Source organism: Saccoglossus kowalevskii, chromosome 15 (genome assembly GCF_978046115.1).
Source record: "Saccoglossus kowalevskii chromosome 15, keSacKowa6.1, whole genome shotgun sequence".
In the NCBI taxonomy this organism is placed as follows: domain Eukaryota; kingdom Metazoa; phylum Hemichordata; class Enteropneusta; family Harrimaniidae; genus Saccoglossus; species Saccoglossus kowalevskii.
The window spans coordinates 14,435,742-14,456,815 of record NC_140655.1 but is presented as its reverse complement, the minus strand read 5'-3'; the positions used below and the strand labels follow the sequence as shown (position 1 = coordinate 14,456,815).

Here is a 21,074-nt window from a genome sequence, read left to right as displayed (position 1 = left end):
TATGTCGTTTGCATAGCTTAAATTATTAACAGTTTTGGTACCAACCTGACAACCACATACAAGCTTATACAATTCACAACCTAAGTCATATACATAAAGGTTTAACAGAGCCGAGGACATAATTGACGAACTCCATTGGTAACCTCAAAGAACCGCGACAGGCTGTTTTCCCATTTAACACAGTATTGTTGGTGTTGGTGCTAGTTCACTAACACACCTTTAACAATGCAACGAATAATCATTTTTATATGGTATATTGCAGCTACAGATCCATGTGCTGACTATGTAGCCATAGACGAACCACAAAGAAGTACTGCATATGCTGCAGGACCAAACGACCCACTTATTTGCAATGACAACATCCCTTACCCAAGCACCGTATGGTATAGGTTTATTAGTGGAGCTGGTGGCGAATTAACAACGCGAAATGACTTACCAGAAGGCAGTTGTGGAACACACACACCGTTGTATATGATTGGTGACCACCCAGGACCGAACGAGACGGTAACACGTGACGTTTGCGGTGAATTGTGCTTCTACCAACTTTCTATCGATGTGAGAAACTGTGATGGATTTTATGTATATCGATTAGAACAAGTTGAACATTGTGATCTTGGATATTGCGCTGGTAATGTGTGTTTTTATCTGTCAAGAGTATCATTATGTATATGAATTATTGATCCTTATTGATAGAAGGATACTAATTGACTGTTCATGTTCAGTCAAGTAAGTGACATATTCGTACATGAGGTACCCATCATGATATTCAAGATGTAGAGTATTTAATTATATCTTCAGTGAGATATATTGATATGTTTTGCAAGGCAAACAACCCGTGCGAAAGAACCTATTTATTGCAGTGGTAAGATATCTTCAGATGTGATAACAATTCCTCGAATGGTATAATAACACTAATTTGAACTAATATCCACTGAATGTATATTTTACATCAATGATATCTGCGCATTTCTGTTAACCTTTGGCGGCCGTAAACGCACAAACGCGTCTGACGCATTTGGACATCATGGAGTTAGGTAAATGGTGAGCAAAATATTCCCAAAAAAACATAAAAGGGTCTGCACTTAAATGAGATATATAGAAAAATCATCTGATATTTAATATTTATATTTAAGCGTCAGTGATCACTGTAATATTCGGTAGGACAATTTATATACCGATATTGTGAAAAAAATATAAACATTAAATTTGTATATACAAATGTATTAATGAAAAATAAATTCTCAATTTTGAATGGTCAAGATTCAACCTGTTTGAAAAACAGATTCGTATGCGTTGTTTCTCTGTATAATGTATAGTTCTCTTACGAATACAATTCAAAAACATGTGCCAAAATTAAATTTAGCAGTGTCAACTTTAAGGTTAATGTTTACTTAATTGTTTATGTATAATTGAAGCAGAATACTATTTAACATTGTCTCAGGCTGACTTAATCTTGTGTTTGTAGGAACTGAACTGAGATGCCCCGAAGGAAATCATTCGCTAACTGGTTTCACGCCCGGATGTACTGGTAATAATATATGTTAATTTATTTGTATTTGTAATAATATAGGTCATTGTGTATATTTGTATTTTCAATATACTGCAGTTTATAATATAGTATGAAGTATCATTCAATATACACTAATTTCAAGGAATGACACTTTAGAATCGTTGAGTACCTGGCAAGAATTATAATGAATGAATGAATGTTTTATATGAATGAATGGTTACCTGTGATGGATTTCATTTAAAAATATTGTACATGTATTTATAGACAGTTATCCAAAATTTCTGGACGAACCTTCAATCCAATCAAGAATTGATGATGTATATTACCCAGAACTGGGTGAAACTCTGAAGACCCCCGTTATAGACTGTGACGTCAAAGTAACAGATGACGAAAACAACGAAGCATGGTTTGCGGTGACGTGGTTTGTAGACGATAGCGTTGTGAAAACTGAAAATATTCATGAAATTCATGAAGGCCTAGGGCTTTATAGGGCTACCCTGATTGAGTTTATCGACCCAAAAGAGAAAACAGATGGATTGTACTCCCTCGGTCAAACAGTAAGTATATATATATAGTTTTTGTATCGCGTGCAATTAGTGTATGTAGGAGATTTGAAAAAAATAATGTACCAATAATGCACTCAACTACTCTCCTCGACTGTCCCCAAGGCCGATAGATGAGCCCTTCAAAAATATGGCTGACCCACCTATTCACACCTCCTATCAACTCGATTTATTTCAGTTACTGCCTCAACATCCCCCTTCCTCATTTCCGCCTCATCTCACTTTTTTATCTACTTCAGATCCAATGTATGGTTGAATCGTATTTTGAAGGCAGTGATATCACCAGTCCTCCTCGCTATAGTGAAAAGTTCTTTGCAGGCATTCAGGTTAGTGAAATATACACATAAAGTCAGTATTGACACATCGTTAGAGGTAAACCTATAAGTTAAGGCACATGTTCTTACATCATTACGTTTGTGATGATTTGAATACATCAGGTGAAATAACATATAAATGACACACAAATGTGTATTCGTTTAACCTCATCAGAGTATTCATTTTCTTCAGTACATAAAGTCACTGCTTTTACTTATTGCCCGACACTTTCATTTATGTAGGTCGAACCTCAGGTTCTTTATGCAAATGAAGGTGGTGATATCAAATCAATACACTTCTACTCGACTATACCGATAGAATGTGGAAAAGACACCTCTAGATGTCTGTTCATCGGTCTTAAGTCTGAGAGAGGATTGAATATAAATGACTGTGAGGTGTATATTAATGATGTGTCTAAGACTGGCGAGCTCGATGTCATTGTGAATGCTGACTTTGTTGACAATGGTGATCGTACCTATGTTATTGATTTCGATGTCAATAAGGATACTTATTTGAGATACTTTCGCTCACATAATCCTTCTCAAGTGATTGTAAGTAAACAACTAGCACGTCCTTCAGATTGAGATAACTTGTAATTTGTGGATATGATAAACACTTTAAAAGTGTGAACACATTATACATGTCTGCCATAATGTGTTATTTTGACCACATTTCTGTGTCGGCAACAACATTTTACCTTAATTCTCAGATGAGGACGTTTTCGATTGAAATGGAGTGTGTCCCAGTGGTTGTGGATGTTGTGGGGTTAGTTAGTTAGTTAGTTAGTGCAGTATTTATGAATAGGTAGAGCCAAGAGCTGAATTATCACATTATTTTTAAAAATTGGTTTCATTCTCATTCTTATCAGTTATTCATGTAATTTCACAGATACAGGCAAAAGATACCACATCAAGGTCGTGCCGATCTACCGGGGATCCTCATTATTTGTCATTTTATAACAGGTAAATGTTCTGTAAAGTTTAACCAAGTGTGTTAAACACGCATACACCTGAGCCTTGATCGCAATTATTGAACTGAGTAAGCATGTATTAGAAACACAGCGGGAAAGTCTTGCTTTACTGATATAAGATGTGTTATTCAGAGTCGAGTAAATTGCACGATGGCACAAGTCCGCGCACGTTTTAATCTGGTCAAAACTGGGGTTTTCGGACTTATACAACGAAATAATGATAAAGATTCAACAATTGGTTTTATTGCCACAGCACAGCGCCGAAGTCAAGTTAATTTACATAAATACAAATAATGTATTGTACGTTTGGCATTTGTGCGTGAATAAGGTAATGCATAAAACCTTTATAATATAACCTTTATAATACTGTTTTTCCTTCGGACAACGCACTCAATATTCCAATAGCTCAGTAGTTAGAGAAGCGTCAGACAGGTGCTACGTCTGGAGTTGACGATGAGACAGAGTTCGTCATCAACTATTGTAAAAGGTTGGCCAAGGAAATGGTTGACTGAATGTAGACAGTCTGAGTGTGGGTTTATTTAGTTAAATCAAGAACCATTCGTTGACCATTGGGTGAGAGAGTCGACAGATCTTAGTCTTTTACTATCTCATTTAAGATGAACCACCTTTGAAGATCAAATCAAACATTATTTTGACAATTGGGATACATAAGTAATTTTCATTGTGTATTTATTGAATTGTGTGAAAAAATTGTGTACTGTGTTTGAATAATAGTAAACAGCAGGCAATGTCTGGCGTTAACACAGGACGCCAAAGCGCGTAAACTGCGGATTCCGAGCTATTACAAAATCTTTGTAATCATACTGTCAACACAGTTCTCTACCACCTTGTAAATATTCACTTACTATGTGTTCTGGTTGTGGCATGATATATTAACAAAGTTTTACACATATAACATATTGTTTCGCATATTTTGTTACGTATTTCTGTTTAGGTACTTTAATCTATATCAAACCGGGGATTACGTAATGGTGGAAGAGAAACAAGGCCAAGAGCTGCACAGATTTGCGGTAAGTTGTTAAATAATTGAAGCTGAGATAAGTTAAGCTTATCGAATTATAGGTTTTTGTGCGGTTAGATGTTCTTTAAACGTTTACCACATTTGTTTACTGATTTTAAATATTTAAATGTATAAAATATTTATATATAAATACGATTCACCACAATTTAAACTTGGTACATACTTTAGATGCTCTACGACAATACCTGTGCAGTTTCTGGTTAAAATTTGTGCATATTACTTATTTAATTTGCATAATATGGTATTTTTTGGCTTTCCAACTAGTATCGCAGATACTTATCATTGCATTTATATGAAACGTGGTACACATAGATGCTCTAGAACAATGATATTGTGACTTGACTATTTGATTTTGACTTTTTGAGCTAGACAAATCATCTTTGTTGTAAAATTGTGGTTACTTATTCATTGGTTTTTATGTGTAGTCCTGCTTTTCAAGTAGTTACTTTGTCATCTATAAAGAGTTTACTTGTAGTACATTATCTCACTTCTCCAGTGACAAATATGTTAGTCATGGTACTAGTTCCTAATTGAAAAAATAGAGCTATATTTGTCTGTATGTGTACTTAAGTCAGTAGGTTATGGTATATTGACAAATATATATATATATATGTTTGGTCTAACTTGATTTAACTTAATTGATTTGAATCAATATACGATGTAGGTTCACACCAGTCTCCAGAGGTGTATTTACCCAACGAGTGGCGTGACGTGTAACTGTGCTGTTGCTGTTCGTGAAGGAAATGATGTTGTTATTGTGTACAGCTGCAATGGGAATAGATTGCGATACTTCTATGCCCCTGACTCTGAATTATGTAATCCGGCATTTAAAGTGGTTGTATCAGCGGGTGGACTTACGCATACGGTGAGTTACTGTATCAGAAATGTTACAATATTACTCTATAATTTACTTTCCCTTTTCGTAAGTTAACTAACTACCTCCTTTCTTTTACAGAGCGTCTATTAAAAACAAGTGTGTGTCTATGGGGGAAGATATGGTTCAATTTATATGGATATAATTGTACCATACCTTACCCCCCTTTACTAAACCTAAGCTTCGCAGACATTTCCATGTCCAGTCACGGGATATTTAACTTTTATTTAATTAAACTTATTTAAAACGTAATTCTAAGTTGAATTGCATTGTAAGTAAGTTTAATTGAACTTCAATTAAAACGCAACCCTATATAGGAACGCGTTGTAATCGAGTTCTTATCGCAACTATATTAAAAGTTAATTCAGCCATATTAAAAGTTAATTCAGTTATATTAAAAGTTAATCCAATGTGTGTCGTTACAACGACGGTAAGACGTGTATGTGTGTGTGGGTGTGTTTGTATAGAAGTAGAAGTGGAGCCAGTGGTCCGGATACACACCAACAAGTTGGAACCTTTTGTACAAGTGGAGTCTCACACATGGGGAGTCACAATGATTCATAATTTATATTAATATTTAATCGAATTTAAGTCAAGTTTGCGAATCTTAGGTTTAGTAAAATGGGAAGGTATGGTTAAATTTATATTAAAATTAATATAATTGTACCATACCTTCCCCCGTTACTAAGCGTCGCAAAGATGTCAATGTTCAGTCAACTTCAACTTTTATTTAATTAGACTCCGATTAAAACGCAACCCTATAGAGGAAATCATTTTAATCGAGTTCACATCGCAACTATATTAAAACTTAATCCAATGTGTGGCGTTACAACTATGGTACGACCTGTATATATATATATATATATATATATATATATATATATATATATATATATGTGTGTGTGTGTGTGTGTGTGTGTGTGTTTGGAGAAGCAGTATGTTGTATTGATTACAAAGCAATAGTTTGGATTCAACTATTATGGGGTGAGAAATTAGCTGGGTGTAATTATTTAACACTATTCAGTTGTTTGGTATTTATTTGGAAACTTGTTTGGTTATTATTTGGTCATTATTCAGTTATTTGATCTTTTTGGATTTTATTTTGTGTCTATTCCATTATTTTGTTATTACTACTATTGTTTTATTATTTTAACTTTATTTCTTAATTATTTCATTATTGTGTAATTGCTACAATATTGTTTTGTCATTGTTTAATTATGTTACAATTGTTTCATTAATTAGGCATTAATTTCATTCTACTTTGCGTCTTAGTTTATAATCTTGACATTAATCGTCATAAGATTCAGTTATTTTCACGTCCAAATGTTTTGATCGCATGCGATTCGTTTGACTTGACAATTACCTAACATTCGAGTACATGACCTACATTAGCTGACCTCGATATAGATATAGTATTCAATCCATGATCCCGGGCTGTTCCGGGGTCTAGTCGCATTTATACCCGTACTTGTGATCAACCACTTCGAAAAACAACCACCCACAAGTGCTTCAGGGGATAATCATTTATTCCAAGCGGTGAATACTACAAACAGAAAATGACAATTTGTCAACAACAAAAGTAGCGTACAATGTACTATGACGAAATCACGTGTGAAAAGGATATTTCGAAAAATACATCAAAGATTCACAATTATCACTCAGAATCTCTTAAAACATAAACACTAAAAGATAAAACAGTTACAATGAAATTAACCTACTTCGTTGGGTCTATAATGTTCTCTCACAATCGTATTGAACGCCGAAAACCCGAAAAGTCAATCGCCGGTAATAATCCATAATAATCTCCAAGACGTCAATAAAGACGAAAGTACCATAGAGGGCGTCAACACGTAGCTCTATCTACGGGGGGGATACGAGCGGCACACTCCCCGCCTAAAAATATGTCATGAAATATATTTTTACATGAAATAATAGCTACTCAAAATTGTCTCTGTTACACTTTTCGATGAGAATAAGTTCTACAACGGGCCTCTGATAGATTCGGGTTGTGTCATCCCTGTGAACCATCACATCCACTTTACGCACTTGGTTGTCTTCACTTTTCTATGCCTTGATGACACGTGCAAGAGGCCAGTCATTTCGGGACTGATCTTTCTCACGGAGTAAGACAATATCTCCTTCATTGATAATGGGCTTGATCACATTCCACTCTTGTCGAGCTTGACGATGCTGGAGGAACTCTCTTTTCCATCGTACCCAGAACTGGTCGGCCAAGTACTGGACCCGACGCCATCGATTTCTGCTGTAAAGGTCTTGCTGGCCGAACTCACCTGGAGGTGGAGGTACTGGGCCTGTTTTCATAGTCACAATCATGTTTGGAGTCAACGCCACTGGATCTTTACTGTCTGAGGGTACAGTTGTGACAGGTCTACTGTTGACAATGGCAGAAACTTCAGCCATCAGTGTAGTTAGCAGGTCATGACTAAATTGCGGCTTACCTAGCTGCACATACATAGAGTTCAAAATTTGTCTTATGGTGCCGATCTGTCGCTACCAGATCCCGCCGAACTGAGAAGCATGAGGTGGGTTGAAGATCCACTCGCATGCCTGTTCCACCAAGAATTTTTGAATGTGACCATGGTTAAGTTCTTTCTTCGCAGTCTGGAGTTCATTTTTGGCACCCACGAAATTGGTACCGTTGTCGCACCTCAGCTCCCCTTATAGCGATAAATCTACGAAGCGCATTAATAAAGGCCGAGGTGTCCATAGAATCAATGACTTCTATATGAATAGCGGTGGTATATAAGCAAACAAATACGACTCCCCATCGCTTGGCTCCTACCACTCCACTCCTGGTTTTCCGCATAGCCACGTTCCAGGGTTCAAAAACATCTATGCCGACATTGGTGAATGGTGGAGTTGCTTCTAGCCTGTCTGTTGGCAAGTCGGCCATTATTTGTGTCAGGGGTTTTGCCCTTAATCTCTTGCACACTGTACATTGATTTATGACATTTCTTACCATGTTGTGTAGACCGGGCACCCAATACCCTTTGGATCTGACGGCACCCATTGTAAACTGACGTCCTTTGTGCTGTACTTGTTGATGAACATGCTCTACTATGAGTCTGGATACATGACTGTCCTTGGGTGACAGTATGGGATGTCGTTCACTGAAATCGAAGTTTGCTTGGCCAATTCTGCCACCAACACAAATGAGTCCATCTCTGTCTATAAATGGACTTAGTTCGTCAAAGTTCTGTTATTTGAGGAAGATAATATGCTGTACTCTTCTGTAAAATGTTCTTTCTGAAGGATACTCAGAATGACGTTTTCTGCTTGAATCAAAATGTCTGAGGTTACCTGATAGGGTGTGTGTTCTTTTCTCCACGCATGCCTCTCTTGTTAGCTATTGCTAAGTTTATAAGACTCGCTACGGCTCTCCTGAGTGAACTCCATTTGGAAAACCTACTAAATCTCTCAGAGCCCAAATGATCTTGTTCGTTTTGCATATCTTTTGCATATATGTGATTGTGACACTGAAAACTTTCTCTGGTACACTGGTTCGTGTTGTATGATGTCACATTGTAGCTTGCTGCCGTGCGAAGAACAGAAGCACGAATTGTGCCTCTAGTTGTTTCTAAACATAACTCACCCGATACAGTCTATCCTAAATCTGTGCGTTGAGCCCAAGGAGCACCAACAGGGCCATTTCTGTTCTCTCCCACCTTTAATATTTCAGGACAATTTCTGTCAACTAGGAGCTCTATACCTATATCTTCTCTAATATCTGGAACTTATTAGTGATCGGTTTGAGGTGATCAAATGTCCTGCATACATCAGGCCTTGGTATTTCACCTTTGTCGCTGGGAAGGTCATTGTTCTCTAGTACTACAGGGAGTGGGTATCTTTTCTGTTCATCACAGGATTCAATGATGATGTCAACACCACACCGTCCCTTCCTGTTCTCTCCTTTTGTGCTGCATGTGGAAAGTTCGTATTCTAGGTCAAGGCCGTGGATTCCCAATGAATTGAAGAGACTAGTAGTTCCAATACAAGCGTTAGACTGGTCGTCAAGGACCGCATATTTTTCTATGAATTCAGTCGGCCGACCCTTTCAGTACACTTTTGTTAAGATTATCTTGCTGCAGGAACCTTGGTACACCTGGTAGTAACTTCTTGATTTCTATCTGTTTTATTGGTCTTTGTGGCTTTTCTGCAGGTGATGAATGGAGACAGGTTATGTGTCTCTTGCTCTGGCAAGTTGTGCATATTATCTCAGCAGTACAGTCTTTGGCAAAATGTGTTTGTGTGCACTGGAAGCACAAACCCTTTTTTCTACATAGTTCTAGCCGTTCTCCTATTGGTTTTCTCATGTACTCTTTACACTCAGTCAGGTCATGGCCAGGAGACTCGTGGTAGGCACACTGTTTGGTATCACCTTTTGTGTTTGTGGAGAAAACCCGGGTTCTGTGCTGTTGACTTGCTTTACCTTTATCTGGTCTGATATGTGTATTATTAAAGCGGGGAACATCAGGATAGCTCTGTGTTTTTGCTACGGTTATAAGAAATTCTGTGAAGTATTGAAATGTTGGAAATTTCTTGTTGATCTGCTTGTAAGTCGCCACTCTCTCCCTCCATCTGTTCAGTACATATGATGGCAACTTCTCAACTACTGGATTCATTCCATGTGGAGTATCAAGTATAATCAAATGAGGTAGGTCCTTCATGCGTGCAATTCAACTGCGTCAACGCACAAGTCTGCAAGTTCAAGAAGTCGCTGGTTGTCATCAGCTTTGATTTTGCTGAATGTACTTAACTGTTTTCTGATGATTGAGGAAATGATGGCTGGGTTGCCAAATCTTGACTCCAGTTCTTCCCAGGCTATCTTTGTATGCTCTTTCTACGTTTTCTACGTTTCTCAGTCGATATCTGTCTACCAGTGTTTTTGTTACACCTGTGGTGTACTTGCCCAGAAAGGACAATTTCTCTGCAGTTGACACGCAAGCTGACTGCACCAGGGAGTCAAACGCTCTCTTCCACTGGCTTTGTGTTGCAGTCTGTCATCCCAAACTGTCTCTCAGGTGCTGTCATTTGTTTGTCGACTGGTTGCTCAGAAGTTTGTTCAGCTAGTAGTGTGGATGGGTGAATCGATATTCCATTCGACAGCGGGTTAGTAGTATGAGTTTCTTGCAGTTGTGAACTGTCAACATTGTTTGTTTTCGGATGTTTCTGTGAATTTTTAGCCAAAAATGTTTCCACATGATCATTTGATGACTGTTTTGGGTTTGTGGGGAACAGTCCATTCTCTTCGCCTACAGCCTGTTGTAAAACGGTTGTTGTTGCATGAGCAGCTGCAGGCTTTTTGTCGGCCTCAAGGACTCTAATTTTTGCTTTGCACTCCACTAACTCCGTTAATGCTTTCGCTATGGTTCTTTCAAATTCTGCTTCTTTCTTTGATGCCTCAGCCTTCGCCAAAGCATGTGTTTTCGCTACACTAAGTCTGGACGACGTCTTGGATACGTTTGAGCTTGAAACTGATTGTCCATATTTTGATGATTTTGTAGTGTGTATGCTATTTCTGGAAGATGAGCTCGAGACTGAGGGTTCGTATGGCTCTTTGTGATATGCAGTTTTTCTCATTTGTACTATCTTTGCTTCATTAATCTCTGTGTCAATGATTCGCTTGTTTCGAAGAAATATTTGTTTCATGTATTCTGCATCATCGTGAGAATCACCCCATTTGTTTTTCTCATACAGAGCTTCTAACTCCTCCCATGTCAAGGCATACTGCTGACTGAGCCACTCAATTTCTGAAATTATTTCACTGGGGTCTGTGACTTCGATACGTGATAACTTTTGCTTTGTTTGCTGCCATATGCCCTGTAGAATGTTCTCTGTTTCTATTATTTTGTTAGTAAGAGCTTTGGCTGAGAGTGTTCTCTGCCGTTGAGGGCGCTGTGTGATATCACGTTCAAATTTCTCATCTTCCTTATCTTCTAAAGGTTCAGATTTCGCATTACTCGCATTACCATATTTTAGCGATTTTCTATTTCACTTACGTGCTGTAGTCTTGATAATCAGTGCGGATATATGCATTCAACAACACTGCTGTTCACAGGTTTGATTTCTCTCCGTAGTGTAGACTAATTTTCACTGCAGATACAGACTTCGAATATTCACTGTTCCGGTGTCTAGTCGCATTTATACCCGTACATGTGATCAACCACTTCGAAAAACAACCACCCACAAGTGCTTCAGGGTATAATCATTTATTCCAAGCGGTGGATACTACAAACAGAAAATGACAATTTCTCAACAACAAAAGTAGCGTACAATGTACTATGACGAAATCACGTGTGAAAAGGATAGTTCGAAAAATACATCAAAGATTCACAATTATCACTCAGAATCTCTTAAAACATAAACACTAAAAGATAAAACAGTTACAATGAAATTAACCTACTTCGTTGGGTCTATAATGTTCTCTCACAAGCGTATTGAACGCCGAAAACCCGAAAAGTCAATCGCCGGTGTGGTCAACTAATACTCAACAGCCCATAATAATCTCCAAGACGTCAATAAAGACGAACGTACCATAGAGGGCGTCAACACGTAGCTCTATCTACGGGGGGGGATACGAGCGGCACACGGGCCGCCTCCCATAAAGCATTGCACAAGATGGCAAATGTTACTAGAGGGTCCGGGGCATGCTCCCCCTTAAAAATGTTTAAATCTAGACCCTCTGAAACTCTATTTCCTGCATTTTGAGGGGCAAATTTTTCTTTCACTTTGGTTTCAGCTTGATTTTGGAGGAGCGACGCCCCCCCCCCCTCAACATTTTTTTCGAGGGCCCCCTCTTCCACCCGTGCCGCCGCCACTGTTTTTGACAAACATATTCCTGTTATAGGCCTGAATTTTTACGTTCCTCCGTCAAATTCCTCATATATTGCTAGCCGACGGCTTGACAAAATGCTTACATTGCAGCTTACCGCACATAAGTTGAGGAAATCCAACTCTGTAGTTTACTAGAAATTTGCCATTTGGTAGATGGGGAATGCATGTCATCGGTTGCACCGGCATGGCCTAAGTCACTGTGAAATTTCGCTTGGTGTACAACTTTCTCGCTAGATGAAACACTGGTTATAAAAATGGGATGTTCAGTATATCATTACGCGATGTATTTACGTAATTTCCAGAAATATAAATATCAGTAGATAACACAGTAGACTGAGCTTGCGTGACCAGCAAACGAGAACTCAAGCCCAACTGCGTGATCAACGTTGTAAGGAGATGGCTTCCTAAGCCAGATAAAGTTCAATACGCGGGTCATGAATGGGAGTCAATTTATATCGTTTTCTAACGAAACCAAACCAAACGGCCCTTTTCAGGACTACCACATTACATAGTTGTATTATATTCACACAGCAGAAATAAACTGTCCCACATACTCGCCACGACTGATAAATTACTTTGATTTCCGTGTCCCAAAATCCTATGAACGAAATAAAAGAAAACGCCAATGCACACATGTCAGTGTTATAACTAAGAGCTAAAACTATATAGAATACTATAGTCTGAGCTGAGGTTTAGGAGTATTTTAGAGTCAATTAAAGAGTGGTAGTCGTAGCGCCACGCATGCTCAGGATATATGGGTCCCATATCAACAAAGATGGCGATTTTGACTGTTGCGCAGGTCAACGAGTACAAACTGGGACGTTACCAAACTTTAATGTTTAATGTTTATCAACACAAATGTCGCACATGCGCAGCGCGACGTCTGCCGCCTTTTAACTAATTTCGGGCTCAAATATAAAACCGATAAAAATGCACCGTTCACGCATTACTGTGTTTGACTAGACTGGCATACTTGGGACTCCTTTCAGTTTTGTCAAAAGAAAACAGTAACATGTATCCGCGAACAAAATCCTGATATTGACTGTATCACTGCTCTAGTTGTCTCTTATCTGATGGGCGTGAACGCCCCAAGCGAAGTTCAAAGTTACGCGGGAACGCGATCTTGTTATCACGTTGATACATTGTAACACAATCCCGCTATGATTGCCGGCAGCAGTTGCCTCTCGTTGTTCCTCAGCCGAGCCAACAAAAACAAAAACGAAAACAAAACATTACTGGCAATGGTAAAAACACAGCGAATATGTGAATCGAACCTATACATTACCGCACGATTAAAAATGTAGTACGACCCGGTGCCCTTTTCAAGCCGTAAGGTCACGGAAGATAGTAGAAGGTCAAGTCCGTGAACGGAACGGATGTGTTTCGTTTCACCTCGGCGGTCGCTTTGGGGATTCAAGCTTATCGACTTTCCAATCGTATTACAAGGAAAATCACTACAAATATTACTTGAATATACATGCAATCTCAGACAATTATTACAATTATCTTAGTTGTCTGAGATAGAAAGCAAGGCAGCCGAGAATGGACAGCAGCCGACCGTTCAGAGACCAAGTTTAGAGTTACAGTAGAATAAAATACAGCCGAGAAAATAATATATATTTACGCAACGTGGTTTATTTTTGTGAGTAAACGTATCGAACATTTCAGCATAGACCAATCAGCATAGACCAATCACTCTAGAAGAACTGTTGGTTCGGCGGCGCGAAATTTGGCATGGAGGGGGGGGGGTTCTTTCCAAACACCCGCGCGATACCGCCGCCACTGAACTGTGTATATATCCGAATTGAATTCGGATTCCAACGTGTTGCCTCATCACCAGAAACGAAATGTTTATTTCTCTTTTCACAGCTTAGATCATTACATATAAGCGTAGACGTCGAGTATTTGCGTATAAGGATGACAGGCCTCAGTTGGTGGAACGGCCTTCATTCCGAAATTCCCGCTATCTTTTACAAAGCCTACATTGCCATCTTGTGCAATGTTTTATGGGAGGCAGTCCGGGATCAAGAATATATATAGGGGTCAACTAATCAGGTCACGTAATGGAATGTTGTGGTATCAAGACATATGGACGTTAAAATAAGCCAATCTTATGACAACTGAATGTCAAGACAATGAGCTAAGACGAAATATAGATTCAAAAAATGTCTAAGTTATGAATCAATTGTAACCAAGATTTAGGGGAGGCGCGCCAGCCCCCCCCCCCTTCAGCCCGCAAAAAAATTTGACAAATCAATTGACAAACCCAGCCCACCGAAGGTCTACTACGGCCTCGTCAATAGTAGCGCGCGTCCTTACCGAATTTCTGGATCTGCCAGTGGTAACATAATATAACAATGACAAAATGGTATTGTACTAATTACACAATAATGAAATAATTAGAAAATATCCTTAACCTATGGCGATATAAGTGTGGATTCATTTAATGGGCTCGTGAATTTAAAGTTTATGGAGGTGTTCCTTGTGTATATTTTCGTATGTTTGGTAAAATGTGAACTGTTGTTTTTTAACAAGATGATTTATTACATACATAGGTACACACTCCTAGTGGTCAAAAAGTTGAGATACAAAGTTCCAATTATATTGCTTCATTTGGACACTATCACAACATCTATATCACTGTGAATGGTGTAATGGAAAATCGTCTACAAGGACTATGTAACCCACAGGGATGTAGTATAGATAACACAATTATTGACCGAAATTGTCACAGGTGAGTGGCATTACATTGATGCATATACTGTTGCCACAAATGTCACTTTTCTTACAATACATCCTAGAATACACACTGTCAAAGCAGATGCGATCATCAGAATATTAACATGCGTGATAGAAAAGGCATTACACAAGCATAAAAATAACGTTGATAAATAAATGCATCCAGATGTTAATATCCCAACAACAACATGTATCAAGAAATGTATGCAATATAATAAGTTCATTAATATTAGAAGCAGTGATCATCAAGATATGCCTTAGAATAATCATGCATTACAATTCCCTTACCTCTAAACTGAATGAAACAACACTCATAACTTGCACCCATAGGGCTTTGAGTTTAACCGCAGCATCATTTCCGCGATATACCTTTTTCCAGCCAGTAAATGACATTTAGTGTTGAAATTAAAATAGAATATTAAAATAATTCATTGATATTAATTGGTGAGTGACGTCACTATTTACTAATGAAAAGGATCTTTTAAAAGAATTAAACAGCAAGTTATAAAACTAAACGTTGAGATTTGTGTTCTTGACGAATTGACAACTTTAAGACCTTATATAAATTTCTAGATTTAGATTTAGTTGATTTCAACCAAAATCCTATCAGGTCAGGTCTAGATTTATTCCTATAAACCCATGTATATGTAAATAAGATTAGGGACAACGTCAAAAGATCGATGTCGGATGTCGGAAAAAAACTTAATTCATTTAGGTTATTTTTCAACCCCCCCCCCCCCATTTGACGCACATATTTACACTCGGACTAAACCATTTTCTTGTCTTGAATGTTTTTTTTTTTCACTTTCTGTTATTTTTTTCCATGATTGGATAGAAAAAAATGAACTACAGATACTCCAAGATTTTTTTGACTTCATTAAAAAATAAAATCGTTTTTGTAGAATGAAAACCTTTTGAGGTCAACCCCCCCCCACACACACACACACACACACACACACCCCAAACTAAAGCAAATAAGTTTTGTATCCGACATCGATCTTTTGACGTCGTCCCTTAGCAGTTATTGTTATAGTTAATATTATATACATTCATTTCATAATTGCATCTCAAAACTAAGTAACGGGAAAATAATTACTACAGTAGTCCCACCCTACAGAATTTGTAATGATTTACCTCTAACTAAAATAAGCGATCTCATGATTTAAATAGCCACACTATCTTAGTAGAGTGTCTTCCTCAAAACATGTTTTGATAATGTTTTATATAGTCGAAAATAGACTATTTGCCTAAATTTTTGAACAGAAGATATCATGACAAAATGAATGAATCAGACAAAACACCAGCCAAAACAATTGAGTTGGCAGATTTTGCCGCGTCTTTGTCACCATGAAATCCAAAATAACTTGTACATGCCGGTCGATATTATGGACAATGCCTCAGTAGTCGTGACAATAATACAAACCAGTAGTATATTCATTGGCGAACCATTTGAATATACAGCGAAAATCCATTAGCATTCTCTTTCATAAAAGATTTTGCTCAGTTGTGTATTCCCTTGTCATGATTCATTCACTGATGCTAATCTTATTTTTTAGATTAAACTTAGGCGAGAGTCTGTTCTACAATACCACGAATCATGATCCCAACTATTCATTTGCATATCCTAAATGCAAATGCCTGGAGGACTCCACAGCAGACAGTGAAGTGTCTATTCAATGTGGGGCTGATATAATTGATGGCACTCAACCAAACACTTGCAACCGCGACGATAACAAGCGTAGCGTTGATTCGTCATACAACGATTACGAAATATTTGACCCTGCACAATTTGAATTACCTACCGAGGAGAGCGATTTGCCACCAGTTGTGATTTCGTGGCCAACACCAAGTGGAATAACTGAGGAAGAGGCACGTCAGAGATGTTTGGGGCCATTTATGAGTCAAATATTGCAAAATATTGCGAGGAAATCGAGGAAATAAATGATTCTATTGAGCAATCTCTTGAAGACTGTGTCATAGATGTTCAGGTAACATATAATTATAATGATAATTTATTGATTATTTTTACAATATTAGCAGATCTAAAAATGTGAAAAGATATTCTAAGGGTAAACAAAATCACACACAAAAAGGCACTTATAGACATTTGTTTATTTATATTTAGATGTGATGCATTTTTTTCTAGAAAAATAACATTTTGTCCGTTAGTTTAAAATTGGGATGATGAAAGTCTCTGTGTGTTTGAAAAGAGTTGTAAATGTAGGTATGGCATAATCCAAATTGAAGTGTAACTAATTTTAGAGCTAAGGTATGTATCTACTTACATAATGATAACAATAATATTCACGTGATTTTGCTTGATTTTCCACAGTTAATGATTTGTTTGTTTTTTTGGTTTCGAATGATTCAACTTGAAATTTATAGTGTTCACTCGAATCAAATAATTTCCCAATAACTGCATGTAATGATTGTTCATGAATGGCACTGCTCAACAGAAAGCAATCTGACTCTTGACCTTAAACTCATATCTACATTATCAGGTCATACACTAACCCGCTTCTGCAGTTTTAATCATTTATTATGTTATCATCGTATAGTTAACGGATTCCTTTGACACTGTGGAGACTGCACGCTCATCAATGGAGAATGTTTGTCTTGTGACTGTCAACAGAAACATGTCTTTATGGGAAGAGAATGGGGGAGAGTTGGCACCCCCAAAATCAGTGATAAAAGCTATATGTCCGAGTCATTGCAGTGGAAATGGGAATTGCACAATGGAAGGAAAGTGCATCTGTAAGCATGGGTTCACATCTCCTGACTGCAGTATTGAATCAGGAAAGACTCCAGACATGTTTGGTTTTATTGGTAGCAGTATTTGCGATGTGGCGGGGATAATCGATAGCGATAACTTAACGTGCCATGTACAAGAAATGGAGGTAATAATTGATATTGCTGCTATTCCCTCATCTTTATAATATGAATTTACTATAAGTCGGAATAAGTGCCTATTTATGCCACCTTACAAAGTTATATAGCGACCATAAATATAAATTTTATTGTCAGTTTAAGGACGAAAAATGGAAAGAATTTGGGGAAAGTTTCAAGACACCCGGTGAATTCGCCGGTATACATACCATGTTTTGTTACCTGCCTGTATCACGAATACGCAGACAAGTGGTGTCACCAACTGATGAAGGGATCTCCATACATGCAATGAGAATATCCATTAGCAATGATGGAATAGTTGAAAGCAATGCTAACATATTCGTAACATATGATTCTCTTTGCCTGAATTGTTCTACATCTGGAGACTGTCAACAAAAGGTAAATATCACATCAATTATCACTGTGTCCTGTGTTTGTAATATTTATACTTCATGTTTACAAAATTAACATTATGCATATTTGTCTAATTACACAGGATAATACATGTTTGATCAGTGGTAAATGCTATAGCGCTGGTGAGAAAAGTGCCTTTGATGAATGTCTTGAATGTCAACCGATCAACTCTGGCGAAGATTGGACCAATGCTTTGGGTATTTGTCACGTTCTGCTTCTTGGAATTATGATACAAATGACAAATTATTTTGTGCATTCGCCTGTAAAAAATCCTTGTTCACTTTAACTGACATTGCTTTCGTTATTTTCAGATAGGTCGTGTGACACTTCTACTGGAGTCACCAGCACTACAGATATGGTGACATTACATCAAGTCAGATACAATACCAACAAAATGTGGCTATTGTTTCTTGGCCTTGGTTTAGGGCTGTTTATTGCAATTGTCGTCACATTGATTGTTGGTGTCATGATCAAAAAGTAAGTTTCTCATTGGAAATAATGACGATAGGTAATTGTCGCATGAGAACATGTCTAATGTGTTGCACAATTATTTTCAAGGCTCCTCGCAAAGAAAAAGAAGAAAAAGGCTACAGAATTATATCAATTGAATGAAACTCGTGATGATGACATAAAATCTGATGACAATATCGTGAAAGATGATGGCAAATACATATAACAGGTAATGTTTGATATATGTAAATAGAACCCTTATGTGATAAAAAACGTGTCTAGTAGTTCTTGTCCACTGCACCAGGATCTTCTATTTTGGCACCCTCTTTTAATGCAGTTGAATAGCAGCTGTTTATAACCAGGCTGACGATTCAGAGATCATTCATCTGTCAGTGTATATACATAGGTTGCACTAACCTCAGCCTGGCTCTCGAGTAACCAGGAGAGTTGCATGCAATTCACCATGCCTACCAACTTGTGTTAAATCACTGATCCCAAAATCTGAACAAAGCTTATGAATGGAGACCCATATCAGAGCTCCAGGAGATGGCAACCAATTGAGGCGGCGACATGAAATTCTGCATGGGGGGCGAAATGTGCTCACCCACCCACGCTGAAGGCGCGACCTTACAAGGGTGTCTGGAGCACGCTCCCCCTTAACAATTTTGAAATTTAAACCCTCTGAAACGCTATTTCCTGCATTTTGAGGAACAAATTTTGCTGACACAAAGGCTTTTTAGCTCAATTTTAGAGGGACAACGCCCCCCCCCCCGGTGCCGCCGCCACAGAATGTATCAATGTAGCTCCACAAATGTAACCTGCTCCTCAATAGCATTTTTAACCTCTCCAAATGCCTTAAGTATGACTTTTACCACAACCAAGCGAAGGCTCTATGTAAAGTGCATTGCAAGCTCATGCATAGAAACGCTGACAGCCACCATTTTGAGATCCAGCCTGAGGATGTCTACATGCCCTGACGCCATGACTTATATGAAACATCAGGCTGTCGATATAAGCACTTCCTGTGCAACAAAATAAATGAAAAATGTGGGGCAAGATGAAGATTTAGTTTCCTGTGTGTCCCTTCACTGTATATATTTACCTCAAAAAAGTCCCAAAATGTAAATAATCCTAAATACTGGTGAGGAAAACATCAGTAAATTGAATCAATCATGAGCATTATTAAAATATCCTCTGGGCAAAACATCCAATAAATAGCACAGACTTGTCAGCATTTGTGAGCAAGTGTCCGAACCAGTACACCCCGACAAACGAGATAAGATCAGTTACAATCTGACTGCCATGAAAATTAAGGTCAAGGACACCAACACCTCGGGCAGCTTTTGCTCTGCCAAACAGTGTGAGAGAGAGAGACCAGAAACAGTAGAGGAGAGCTGTTTTGCTTCTCTACTCAGGGCCACTGGATACACAATAAAAGAACCCCCCTCAAAACTATAGGAACACTTGGGAGAGTTGTAATACTTTTAAGGTCGTCACACAGAGTTCTTCAGATGTTCGAAATCCTCACAGACAGAAAACTCAATATGCTTGTTGTAATGATGGTTGACCTTCCATTAAAGTTGTACAGTGCTTATCATCAATCAAGCAAATCTTAGTACACTATAATTACACTGTCATTGTAATTAAAGAGGTTCAATCAGCTTATGGCTAGTTCGTTGTTTTAGAGACATCTGGATATGATGTAGTTACCATTCACCTGTGATATAAATAGGGTTCCTGGTGATGTGGTCAATAACCTTGAAATTGTTCTACTACCATATGTAGGGGCTTTTAAAATAGTGTATATACAACACCGAGTTTCATGTGGCACCCCATAATTCGATATAAGTGTTCATCATAAATAATTACAAAACTAATAAATGTACATCATGATGGTCTGATCTTATTAAATGACAATAGTTTTATATCTTTTATACAGGTATCTAGCCTTGAGTATGGTAATCAAGTCTATCATTTCATTGTCATGTTACCATATAATGTGTATGCAACATCATATATTTACAAGAACATATGGTTGTGATGATCAACTTTATTGTTACATCAGAGAAGACAGATTTCTTTCAACTTCAATATGAATCGTGAGAAATGACAGCGACTGAATTTAATGTTGGCAGCAGTATTGTCGTACGCTACATTGTTTTGAATGAACTACTCAGTACCCAGAAACACCTATAATATTTTATATTCAGGATCATATAAATACAAATGTGTTTTTTGCCAATTATTATATTGTGTTAGAAAGCTTATAATATTCAAGAATTACAAGACGGCAATCAAGATAACCAATCAAATTCCCTGTGCCCATTATGAAAAATAGATCAAGGAATTTAGCAGTATTGTCAATCGCGGAAGCAGTATAGTTACATTGTCTTGAGTGACTATTAGTAACCAGAAACACCTATAATGTTTTATCATATGTATTCAGGATTATATAA

At 37.8% G+C, this 21,074-nt stretch overlaps 1 pseudogene; it reads left to right on the top strand.

Moving 5' to 3' along the window:
* The first annotated feature begins 225 nt into the window (after positions 1 to 225).
* Positions 226 to 20,647, top strand: LOC146733972 (von Willebrand factor D and EGF domain-containing protein-like; annotated as a pseudogene).
* The last annotated feature ends 427 nt before the right edge of the window (positions 20,648 to 21,074 follow it).